At 50.6% G+C, this 12,062-nt stretch overlaps 1 protein-coding gene across 3 annotated transcripts in view; it reads right to left on the bottom strand.

Annotated features, from left to right (window-relative positions):
* RAB3D (RAB3D, member RAS oncogene family) overlaps window positions 1-12,062 on the bottom strand; it is a 214,395-nt gene that overhangs the window by 176,734 nt on the left and 25,599 nt on the right. The window contains exon 1 of one of the 3 annotated variants that reach the window (XM_086962807.1): window positions 9,319-9,474. The exons of 1 other annotated variant lie outside the window; for it this stretch is intronic. The gene's annotated coding sequence lies outside the window, so the exon portion shown is untranslated. Of the gene's footprint in view, window positions 1-9,318; window positions 9,475-12,062 lie in introns of those variants that run through there. One more of the 3 variants, XM_086962801.1, reaches the window with a different exon arrangement.

Raw genomic sequence — 12,062 nt, 5'->3', positions numbered from 1 at the left:
TTAAAGGCCTGTTTACAGAAAGCAAGTTTGTGGAAGAATACAGTAAACATTGTTTGGACAATGGGAGGGATAAATTCAAGCAGGACTGCCTACAGCAAATAAAGCCAGCAAATAGAAAGCCAGAAAATGTGAGTTACAATCCACAAAGCCAGTGGTATGCAGTGGTAAGCAACGGGCAGAATGAATTCCTGGGTCAGCTTTCTGAATGTCCCCAAGATGTCTTTAGCGAGTCAGACAGCTGTGCTGTCTGATAGGCTTTGACCTTGGAAGGATGCAGACTCATGAGAGCATCACACGTTCTACAACTTATGCACATGAGCTGAGCTTGCCAAATGCTGGACTACAAGATGCAGTTATACAGACTAACAGAGCATGGGTGTGGGCTAATCCAGCAGCATGGGGCTCCGGCCAAGCTTCTATCCTGGTTGGTAGTGTTCATGCTCCTGGGAGCTCATCGTGCTCCTGAGGCACACAGGGCAGAGAATGCTCTGATCTTGGTGCTTAGAGCAAGACTCTGGCAGAGTCAGGTAAACCAATAAGAAAACAATGTTCTGGACACTGGAGGGAGAAAACAGCCCAGAGTCTTGGGCTTGCCACCTTTATATATCTGGTGGCTAGCCAGTTGATTGAAAGGGTATCATCACAGGCTTTCCCATAGGAACCAGGCAGAAGAAAAACGCGTGGAGGGTGAGAGCGACAGTAGTAAAGACTGGTTTTCTCAACAGTCATCACCACGCTCAGTAAGTCAAAGTTAAGAGATGAGTAGAGTTGTGACGTTGTGCTTGTTAGGATGGAAAAGTTCCCTGCGTGGTGATGGATGTGCTCCCCAGCCCCTCCCCATCTTCCCCCAGCCGAAATGGATATCACAAGTCCAGTACTTGGTTGAACAGCGCCGTCTTGTCAGGAGAGAGAATACTGCCAAAACTTCTTGCAGTTGGAACCAGAGCTGGGGACCAAGGTCTGCCAGTCTCCCTGCTGGGCGAGTGGCCATCACTCAAGAAGCCAAGACCACTTGCCCTGAGCCTGGCGCATCAGCCTTCTGCCTGCGAGCCAAGACCAGAGTACCTTGTGAGGAGAGCACCTGGAGGGGGCGAGGGTCCTGTCAAGGGAATCCTGCTGAGCAAAGTGTGAGATTTCCAGTCCGGTAAGGACCATTGCAGACGTGTGGGCCATCTGCCCAATTCTGCCAAAATACGTCAATCCATATATAGGAAGGAGCCACAGTGTAATCTGGTCGATTACCCCTGAGTGCGCCACATCAGTTGAAGCCACCCACTTTGTCCCAGGAAGGCACCACAGTTAAAGTCAAGCCATGCCGGAGCTGATCCTCCCTAGTGTTCTGAGAAGGGGGTCTCAGTAAAGGCACAGCTGCTCTCTGCATGTGGGCTGTAGTGTGTGACCCCATGTGCCCAAAAGGTAGACATCGTAGAGCTAGGGCCATCGCTCTGATTCGTTGCAATAAGGGAAATGTTAGAAACACATACCGATCACTGGCAGAACCGAACGGGAACGTCGAACATCAAGGTGGCCGTCCAGAGGTTGAGAAGGCTGACGTGACATTGGGGGCAGTCCGCAGGAGGTCATGGGCCCTCACCATGGAGAGATGGGAGCCTTAAAAAGTGTGCCCCTACCCGCTGGAGTTGCCAGCTGTCCTTGGGTCAGGTAAGACTGTTCAAGGCCATCGAGCAGACAGGCGTCAACCTTAGAGCCTGTGAGAAAAGGTTGGAAAACTGTTCTAATACCTATCAACACTCTCTCCGCTGCTCAGGAGTTAAGTCAGGGGCCAACAGAACCCAACACACAGTGTACTAGATAAGAAAGAGGCTCACTGTCTTTCTTGACCTCCTCTGCAAAGCCATGACACTCATTGTGCAATACCGCCGGAGGCAAGGCTTTAGCCTGTTCACATGGAACACCCTATTTGGTTCTTGTGTGGCACCTATGTCCACCAAACAGTTAACATCTGAAATCTTCTGAACTAGGTTGTATGCCCCACACCATTTAACCTCCAAAGGCCTTGGAAAAATAGGCTTCAACACCAACACATACTGACAATCTTGATACCCATTCAGTGCAGCTTTTCTGAACATACCAGTCCTTCATAAATACATGACTCCCCTGAAGGTTTTCCATTCGCCTGACATGTATTGAGTCATCAAAATCCTGAGGCCAAACAGACAATCTACCACATCCTTCAGTGGATTCCACATCCTTCTGTGGATTCCTTCCCAATCTTTTCTGATTAGAGTGAGTGGACCCTGCACTTGATGTCCCTACAGGTCAAGGTGACTGAACCTTACTTCTTTTTGAGGAATCAATCTCGCCATGCAAGCAACAGATATGGAAGCAGAGATCCCACTTCCTCCTTAGTTTCTTGGGCAAAGTCCGCATCATGCTCTTCAGTGTCTTGTTGAACTGCTCCACCAACCCATTGGTTAGTGGGTGGTATGCCATGGAGAAGTGGTGGGTCATGCCAGCTTACTACCATACCTCTCTATCTCTCTCTTGTATGAGGAGATTTAGTTCCCCGGGCATCTGGTACCTCAACTAGAAAAAATTATTGCAGGACAGTGGGGGATAGGAGGGTGGCAAATGGACCTACTATGTCTATTATCACCCTTTCAAATGGAACACCTACAACTGGTAGAGGCGCTAACTGTGCCTTAGTCCTCCCTCCAGACTTACCACTCACTTTGCAAGCGGGAGAGGTTCTACAGAACCGCTTTCTTTACCTGTGCATATCCTGGCCAATAGAACGGAGGGTCATACCTATCCTGGGTTTCACAGATGCCCAAGTGACCTGTCAAGGGCACTTTGTCAGCCAGGAAATTCCTGTGCACTAATGGAACCACTAGCATCTTGCTAGTATGCAGTTCAGCTTTCACAGGCTCACTATAAAGTAGTTATCTCCACATAGAGGATCTAAAAGGGAACAGAAGTGTCAAGAGCGTACCGATCCCTAATATATAAAGAAAATCACACAATGTACATCTGGCTATTTAGTCAAACAGACAGGACAAAGTCATATATGCCCGCAATTAGCTGTTTGTAGTAAGACCACCAGAACTATAAAGTAGGCCATCCGTTTAGCCAACATTGTGATTTCCGACCATGCCTTTGGTGACCTGGTCCTGGGATTCTTTCCAGAGTCCCTCCTGTTGTGCCTTGCAGAAATCCTCCTAGGTAGGCCCCCCCAGCAGGTAGCAAACCCTGTAGCTCTGGAAACGACCCATACTACAGCACCTGATCCACGTCGGCAGACTCATCCGCCTCTTCCTCTGGAGCAATAGCGATACAGTAGCAATGACCTCCACAGCCTTTGTGCTCCCAGTGTCTGCAAACAACTTTGCCCTGTTCACTGCAAATTAGGAATGGTCCCAGCCTCATTCTGAAACTGCTGCACAGCCTGTGCTCTGATCAACACAAATGCTTCTGTCCAAGCCACATAGGCTGCTACTGGTCCTTTTGCCAAGCCAGGAGTAATCAAATCATTACCCAAGAGGCAACCAGCACCTTCCTTCTTTCCCACCCTTACATTTACCATGGTCGCCTTGCCATTGATTTCTATCTCAAGCCATGAAAGCAGATTCTCCATGTCCTCACCACTGGCTACCAAACCTGTATGCTTGGTACCAAGGAGAATTTCCTTGGGTTTGAGATACGTCCTCTCAACCATAGTCCTGAAAGCACCAATTTTTCTCAGGGCAGGCACCCGCCTCTCATTGATACTAACTTCCTACACAAACTCCATCATGCCAGGATGAATGTACATCAGAGCATCTGGATCCCACTCCCAGATATCAATAGAAACTCAGTTGAGTGCAACAGGACCCCCTCAGGTCCCTTCACCCATGGGAAGCACACCAGCAATCACTAGCGCTGGTGTTACAGGGTCTGTCACCGGAGTCTCTTCTGTAGTGTCCCACCTGTTGCCAACACCTTAGACTTGGAAGGTCCTTCCTGTCCCACCTTCTCACGATGCTCCTTGGCAAACACAACCTTACCCTTCCCATTTCACCTGGACCTTCCTTGGGTCCCTTGGGAAGTACCCTGGCCTTACCCTTTGGTTTTGAACTAGTGTGTGGAGTATTTCACTATCCGTGTTGCTTAGAAGCATACTGCTCGACCTCTTTTTTAACTCTGTTAGCTAACCACTTGTCAGCAAACACGGTAAGGTTTTCTGGATCCCTCTCTGTCAAATTGGACTTGTATTGACTAACTGTGGTAGAGCACTCATCCTTGAGATGCTCTGTCACCATCAAATGGTTAAGGGAAAAAGTCCTTGACCTCTATCCTTCTCACCCTCTCATTCCAGTCAGGCAATAAACCTTAAATCCAACGCGATACCATCCGCTATCTTGCAGTCCCAAAACCTATGAAGGTTCTAAGCTGGGTACATCCCACACCGTCTAATCAGAGCTCCCTTCTTGCTATCGTAGTCCATCTGATCTGCCACAGGCATACTTCCAAGAATGGCTGCACCTTCCAAAGACTAGCACCCGATTAAGGCACCTGCCTTAGACACCTCAATCAAGGCACGCGACTTCAAAGCTCATAAACCATTCCAAGATATCCTGGCCTTCCATATGCACATGTACAAGCTCTCCTGGAATCTCGGCCATTACCTGGCCCAAATTGGAAGTGTAGTCGCTCCTCCCTGATGAAGTTGCACCTGCATCTATTCTATCCTTCTTTTTTCTCAAGGTCAATCCTTTCCCTCTCCTGCTCTTTCCCTTTCCTTTTCCGTCTCCTCACTACTCTCTCAATTTCTCTTTCCATGCTCTCAATTTTTGTTCCTGGGCCCATCCCGCCTGTGTCTTCCACCTTTGCTCCTCTTGTTCCAGGTGAGCCATTCTCTGCTTCTCCCTCTCAAACTTCTGGCATTCACCTCCTGCTCTCTTTTAGCTTTCTGGAGAGCCAACTGTATGTAAGTGTATGGTATCTGCCAGGTTCGACCCACCCAAGGGATTTACTACTGGAATTGGTGACAGTGGTACCCTAGAAAGTAGAGGTGGCGTACATACTGGTGAAAGTCTGGAAATAAATGGGTGTATTGTGCCACAGTCTTCTGGCTTTCACCAAGTGTTTCTTATTGGTCCCTAATGAAATCAGCACAGACCTCACCGTCCCAGATCCTGGAAGCCCTTCATCCTCTGTCCCTACATAGATATTTCATCTGCCCTAAAGACATGGTGCTGCAGTCTACTCCCAACCTGGTGTTCACCATTATTTAAGTGAACAAAATTAGTTTGAAAAAACTGGACTTATTGTGTTGCTGTTGTAAATCTGAAATGTCCTCTGCAGTGTTGACACCCTGGACTCCTAAAGGTTAGGCGCCCCCACGCTCACCTTATTGTTGTTACTGACTGCATTTTGAGGCGTGAGCCTGTGTAAGTGTGACACCTACCTCCATTAGAAGAGCCTTGGAAAGCTTTAATATATGGGACCACTAACTGTAAAGTGCCGGACGGGGCAGTACTCAGGACCCATAGTAGGCAGGCCCTGGGACATCAAGAGAAAAGACCTCAATGCCCACGGTTGGGCCCGGTAGCTTCTGCTTGCCCCTTTGAAAGGGGTTCTGACAGTGCTTTATAAAGAGCTTACTGCAAGACATACAATGTCTAAATTATGCTTTTTACCAAAGGTGGTGTCAAATGTCTTGGTGCAGCCCCCCCCCCCCCCCCCCCCACCCCAACCACTGGATAGAAGCCATTATGCAAGGTTCCAGCCAGAGCTCAGCAACTGCTACTGCCACAGATCAACACCAACTCCGGCCAAGCTTCAGCTCAGGGCCATCACCTGCCGACCACGCGACAGCTACCATTCAGCAATGTATCCCCACACAGCTCAGCAGTGGGTTCTGCCCCAGCTCAGCGCGTGGTCCAACCATGGTGCAGCATATTGTCTGGCCAGGCTCAGCCAACGGTCACGCCAGGGCTCAGAACTGGGTCCAACCAACATCCAACACTGAGTCCAGCCACTGTCCACCTGGCCTGACAGTTCGGGCTGGACTGTTTCCATAGGGCGCAGGGTCAAGACTGATTTGCATATGGCTGGGTTCAAACTGGAATGGCATGGGGGGGCAAAAAAAACCAATGGATTTAGGCCCAGATCCCTGTACTGGGGTGAATATATGACTTTGTTCTGCCTTCTGTCCATCAATTGTTCTTTTTGCCACTATCCAGCACCCAGCCAATCCACAGCTTACTCAAAATCCAACCACTGCAGGCATGAGGGCAACTCGACATAGCATGTGGCAACCAATAAACACAGGCCCGCCGCTGCTCAGAACTGGGCATCACCAGTACAAAAAATACCCCTTCCTCCCTCCAGGTACTAATCAGATGTATTATTATTATTAGCGCTTTATCGTTGTTGGCCACACTCGCTGGCTGTCCAGGAGTGCTTACATGGGTTTCACACATACACTGAATTTTCTTCCTATTTTTTACATTACTCTTTACACCAATTCCATGGCCAAGAGCACACGTTATCAGCTGCGCCTTTTATGGGAGATTAGTCAATTCTTCCCAGAGAATGACCTAAAAACCTTGGTCCAATCGCTAGTTCTCTCTAGACTGGATTATTGTAATTCTCTTCTGACTGGCCTTCCCAAATCTCACCTCTCCCCCCTCAAATCCGTCCTCCATTCAGCAGCTCGCTTCATTTCAGGCTCCAAACGAAGTGACCACATCACTCCTATCCTGTCTTCTCTCCGATGGCTTCCCATCGAGGCTAGAGCTATCTACAAAACGGCGTGCATCACCCACAAAGCTTTGCACTCTTCCTCCCCTCGCTAACTGGCGAAGAAACTGAAATTGTCTGGAGGCTCAAGACCTTCTCGGAATGCGGAAAAGTTCCTTCTTGAACCCCCCTCCTTCAAAAGGGAAAAATTGTTAGCACAATCGTTCTCAGGTAATGCGGTGAGAATCTGGAATTCGCTTCCTCCTTTGCTCCGTGCCATTGCCTCCATCCACATCTTCAAAGCGGACCTCAAATCTCTTCTATTCCAAAGACACTTTCAGAACTAATTCCCTCCTTCTCAGACCTCGCCTGGAAGTTCTTCAGTCATTGTTAATTTGTCTCATATATTTATATTTTTGTTTGTACATCCTGTGCTTGCTGCGTTTGAATGTGTTCCTTTTGCCTGCGTCGTTTTGATTCTATGGCCTGCTATTTTTCGCCGGGAAGGTCTTTAGTCATATTAAAATTTGTCATATTTATTCTTATTTTTGCTTGTACTATCTGTGCTTGAGATTGTGTGCCTTTTGCCTGAGTCGCTGTGATTCTATGGCACGCACTTTTTGTTTGTTCCATTCCTGCAACAGTCCTCTCATGTAACGTAACTGGTTCTATTGCACAGCCCTCTGACACCTTCGGGTAAAGTCCGCGCTTTGTAAAAATGCATTAAATAAAATAAAATAAATTAAATACATCTTTAACCTCTCCTGCTGGCTGGCTGGCTGGAAGAGTTTAAATGGGATTTCACAGAGGCACTAAAAATTAATCGGATATGCTAGAATGCCATTCCTGGACCTATAAAAAGTCGAGGACCTGTGACTGGAAAACAGGAGGAAGCGGACAGGTGACAAAAGGCCGGCTCCGAGGTAAGAGCTTAGGGCGGCCTTGGGGAGGGGCGGCTTGTGGGAAACAACCTCACCCCTAACAGGCCTGTGCATCTCTGGGAGGAGGAGCCGCACCCCTCAGAACGCATCCTAGGAGTCCGGTGGCGAGCAGTCCCCGAGGAGGGCAGGCAAGAGAGATGAGGGGGGGAGTGGCCAGCTGCCTGCGGGGGAGGGGAGGGGAGTCTGCTGGTGGCTGTCCACTGTCAACAGCCGAGGAGAGCTTGTGGACAGCTCCCCGCCCCACCCCTCGGTGGAGCCGGGGGAGGTATGGGACCGCAGCAGGGCCGACCCTCAGTGTCGGTAAGACTACTACCTCCAGAGGCACCACCCGCGTGAGGGGAGGTCTTCCCGCCACCCACCCTCGTGAAAGGACAGTCAGGGGGCTCTGGGCCGATCCCCACCTCTGTAGAGACAGGAAACAGATGATGACAGACAGAGGGAGCAATGCCCATCGCCAGCGAGGGCCGCCGGCTTCGGTCCAGGGTCTATGCGGCAACCGTACACATGGGGCACCTGGGAAGGGGGCGCCTGGAAACAGCCCCCGGCCTTTTAGACATCCCTGACCTTAGCCCTTACTGGGGCCAGCTACGGAAGGGGTCTCGGGTGTCCCTCCAGAGAGGGCCACCTCGGTAAAACTATCATACCAATAGGACAATCCTATTAAACGTGAACGAGCCGATGGGGCCTGTGAGTAAAGCCCCCAGCTCAACAAATGACAGCCGGGGTGAGGGTCTGTGGACAAAGACCCGCTCCCTAGAGGGCGGCCAGTGAAGTGACAGCTAGGCTGGGCTGCGGGGGCTCTGGCACCGCTCCGGCCGCTGTTCCTGGTGCGCCTGCAACTGTGACCAGGCTGTGGAAATACACGTATGCCTTAAGCGCGGCTGGCATTCCTGGACGCGCACCGCCTCCCAGCTCCCCACACCCAGGCAAGAAAACCCAGCCCCGGGCACAACCTGAAACCCAACATCCAATAGAGCGAACAATATATTGAGCATTTTATAACAGCGCGTGCTGTGCTGGGTTTAAATAGCCGGCATGGCAGGCTGAGTCGAGCTTTCCGGGATTTGTGATGTGCTGATTGCCCAGGTGTCTGCTGCACGCACTTTAAAGCACATGGATCGACGCGTGCACGCCAGAGAAAACGAACAGATGACTTCCATATTACACACAGACTTCGCTACAGGCGCACTGACCCCTCAAGCTATCACACCAGGCCCGGGAGCCGTGACCTGAAGTTTACACTGTGATCTCCGGCGGAAGCGCTCAACCCGATGAGCTACCTTGACTGCTGTTAGCATTGTATGATCGCAGTTGTTATATCAGATCGAACGCGCCAATGCACCCGCTTACAGCCATTTAAGATAGTGTCTATGAGACGCCACCGACCCCACCCCATCTGCATTCAAACACCGACACCTCTGCAGTCCAGCAGCACCTCTCCCGCGCCAGCTGTTCTGCAGAATGACGAAGACACGAACTTCTTAGCCGCGCCGTACACCTAGGGAAAACCGAGCCCCGATCTCTAGAACACAGAAACCCCCAAAAGGCACCCCGCGTCTCTGGATCAGGACACTTTGAAAGAAAACTTCAAATACCAGGAAATGAAGCAAATTCCACCTAGTAGCGAGACAGACCGGCGGGGCGGGGGAGGCCGCGGGCAGCAGCCCCCTCCCGAAGGACGGTGACAGGTTACCTTGCAGGGGTCTGGTCTCAGGCCGCAGCTCGGGAGCACGTCCGCCTCTGTCTCTGCGATTTCTCCCTCTGCGCGCAGGTCTCGCCTCACACCCGGATCTCGCTTATTTACCGATCCCTAATTCCAAGCTGAGGAAGCCCAGTGCAGGAGAGAGAGAGAGAGGGAGGGAGGGAGTGGAGGCGCGCGAGGGGAGGGGTGTCGCTTTCACAGCAGACCTCAACAATCAACCCTGGGCAGCATCCACCCACTGCGGCCCTCCTGTGCTGGCAGCCGGCGCGGCCCGGCCCTCTCCCGCCAGGCCCAGCCCTCCTCGGCAGGCCTTGCCTCCGGTGCCTCCCTCTCTGGGCCTGGCCTGCCTCCTGCTCAAATCTGCCATCCCACAACCAGGCTGGCTCCTGCCCCGCTTTCCTACCCCTGGGGTCGGCCTCTGCTTTTCCACTCCTTCCTCTCTCCACCATTGGCTGCGGCTGCTCTGCCTCTGCATGGCGATCTCACTGATACAGCAGGAGCAGTGGCACCAGGGCATAGAAGTGTTAGTGTCCATAGGGCCAATATGGGCAACTCAGCCCGCATGAAGAACATAGCATGCACATCAATAAATAAACACACAGGAAATGTTTGTTGGAAAACTTGTTCAGGAGGTGAGGCCTGAGGTCCCCCAAGTGTACTCAATTATTCTGCAACACATCATGTCCTTATTGCCTGCAACCCATCAGCCTGACTGCGATCTGCAGCTGGGTGTCGTTATACTGTCCACACCCTAGCATATGTAGCCCATAGTCAGACTTTTGCTAAAGGTATACTAGTGTGCAGAAAAGCTGCCAATGCCTTTGCATAGTGAGAACTAAGAGTAAAATATATGAACAAAATGTCCTGCCCCTTCTCAACTAAGGATGCCAGATGTGTTCTTGTGATAGTCAGCATCTCTGCTCCATTACCAATTTCTCAACCTGTAGAAGCCACAGCACACTTTTCGGAATGACAAACTAACGCAACCCACCTGGCTGAAGGGCTGCGGGGTATAATAGCTTCATTGCAGGAACCCTTTACCCACACTCATCCTTCCAGCATTCTGCTTCAAGTCATCATGTCTTTAAGCCTGTCACCATCTGACTATGATCTTCAGCAGCTGAGTCACCATGCTGATGTCCCCATCCTAGTAGGCTACTGCTAAACTTCTGCTAAAGTATACCAGAATGCAGGCAAGAACATGGAAAAGCTTCTGGGAGGTGAGGACAGGGGGACAGGACAATATGTACCTAATCCACCCCCATTCTTACTGCGGACTCCAGGTGGCTGCTGTGTTGCTGTACTTCTGCACCCACCCTGGCGTGGTTTGCCCAACACCCAAATTCTGCCAGATATTGCCGGGATGCAGACAAGGAAGCTTTTGCCTGGAGAAAGTTTGGGTAACTGAAAGCTCAGATCTTGCCTGCCCTCTCCTAACTTATAGAATTGTGAATTGCTTTAATACACTTTGACAGCCATTGTCCTCCACAAAAGTGTTCCCCGCACCTTGAGGAGCCTGTCTACTTTATAGGGCAACCACTCCTACACCACATGGCTGTACCTGCCATAGGGCAGTCTCTAACTTTAAAGAGAAGCGTCCTGGTTTTGCTGAGAGCAAATTCCAGTTAACTGGCCACTAAGTTTTGCACCTCACCCGTTTTATTGCTGCAGCTCTATTGAACCAATAATTTGTCATATCCAGTACCAGTGGGGTACTTGTCCTATGTGCATCACCCAGTCAGTCCCTTTGTTAGTTTAACCATATTAAACTCCTGTGGTTTCTATACACTTTCTTTTCCTTCTCAGACTGCACTGTGGAAGGAGTAGTGGCCCCAGTCCCAGTGTTGAAATTAACTGAAATGAAAGCAGTATTTGTCTGGGCATGTCCTCCCCTCCGACCTCTAGGCTGGGATAACTAACTTGATCTGCTAGCTGGGATACCTAAATTGGTCCTTCTCAGTGGTAATTTGTAGTAAATCTTTGATGCTGTCAATAGTGAGGACTGTGCGGCAATAAAATCCATCATGGGCCCATAGTTCCATCTTGTGACTCTTCTGCTCGGCGTGACCAGAAGGCACAAATGGAAAGCCATATGGGCGGAGGCAGGTATAAGTACCTTGCCCCCATCCTCTGCGGCGCCGAAAGTGACGAGTGGCCCGCGCTAAACATTGAGGACTCCCGTAGGGTCCCAACCACTAGACATGTTGCTGTGCCTACTGTGGCACTAGAGTGGCTGCTCTCTTGAGTGGGTACACTGAGTGTGCCGCGGGCAACCTCATCAACACCACAATTTGTGGCTGATTCTTATTACCAACAAGGGATGGTGGGGGGGCAATGTCCTCTCTTTCATTGACACCATTGCTTCGCCACTGCTCTCTACCCCATAACCAGATCACCTCTGAGACAGGCCTGCCATGGGGCAGTCGTGATTTCTCTCCACCCCCAGGACCAGCCGGAACATGTTCTGACTCTGCTCTCGCAACCCTTGCTTGGATTTTCAGTTCTTCTCGGTGCATGTGCCACGGCATTGTGCAGTGTATACCTCACACGTGACTTGCTCCCATGCTCGCATCGAAGGCATCTGATGGGCCTCTCATAAGACGCCATGGTTCATTCATGCTCCCACCCCCCCATGACTGTAAATGATCACTCTTCGCCCACTTGATCACTCTCACTAGCAACACACAAAATGTCTCATTTGTTTCCCCCCTCTACTGCAATAAATATATCCATCT

The sequence above is a fragment of the Lissotriton vulgaris genome, chromosome 1_1 (genome assembly GCF_964263255.1).
Source record: "Lissotriton vulgaris chromosome 1_1, aLisVul1.2, whole genome shotgun sequence".
In the NCBI taxonomy this organism is placed as follows: domain Eukaryota; kingdom Metazoa; phylum Chordata; class Amphibia; order Caudata; family Salamandridae; genus Lissotriton; species Lissotriton vulgaris.
The sequence above is the reverse complement of the archived record's forward strand: the minus strand, read 5'-3'. Positions and strand labels throughout refer to the sequence as shown.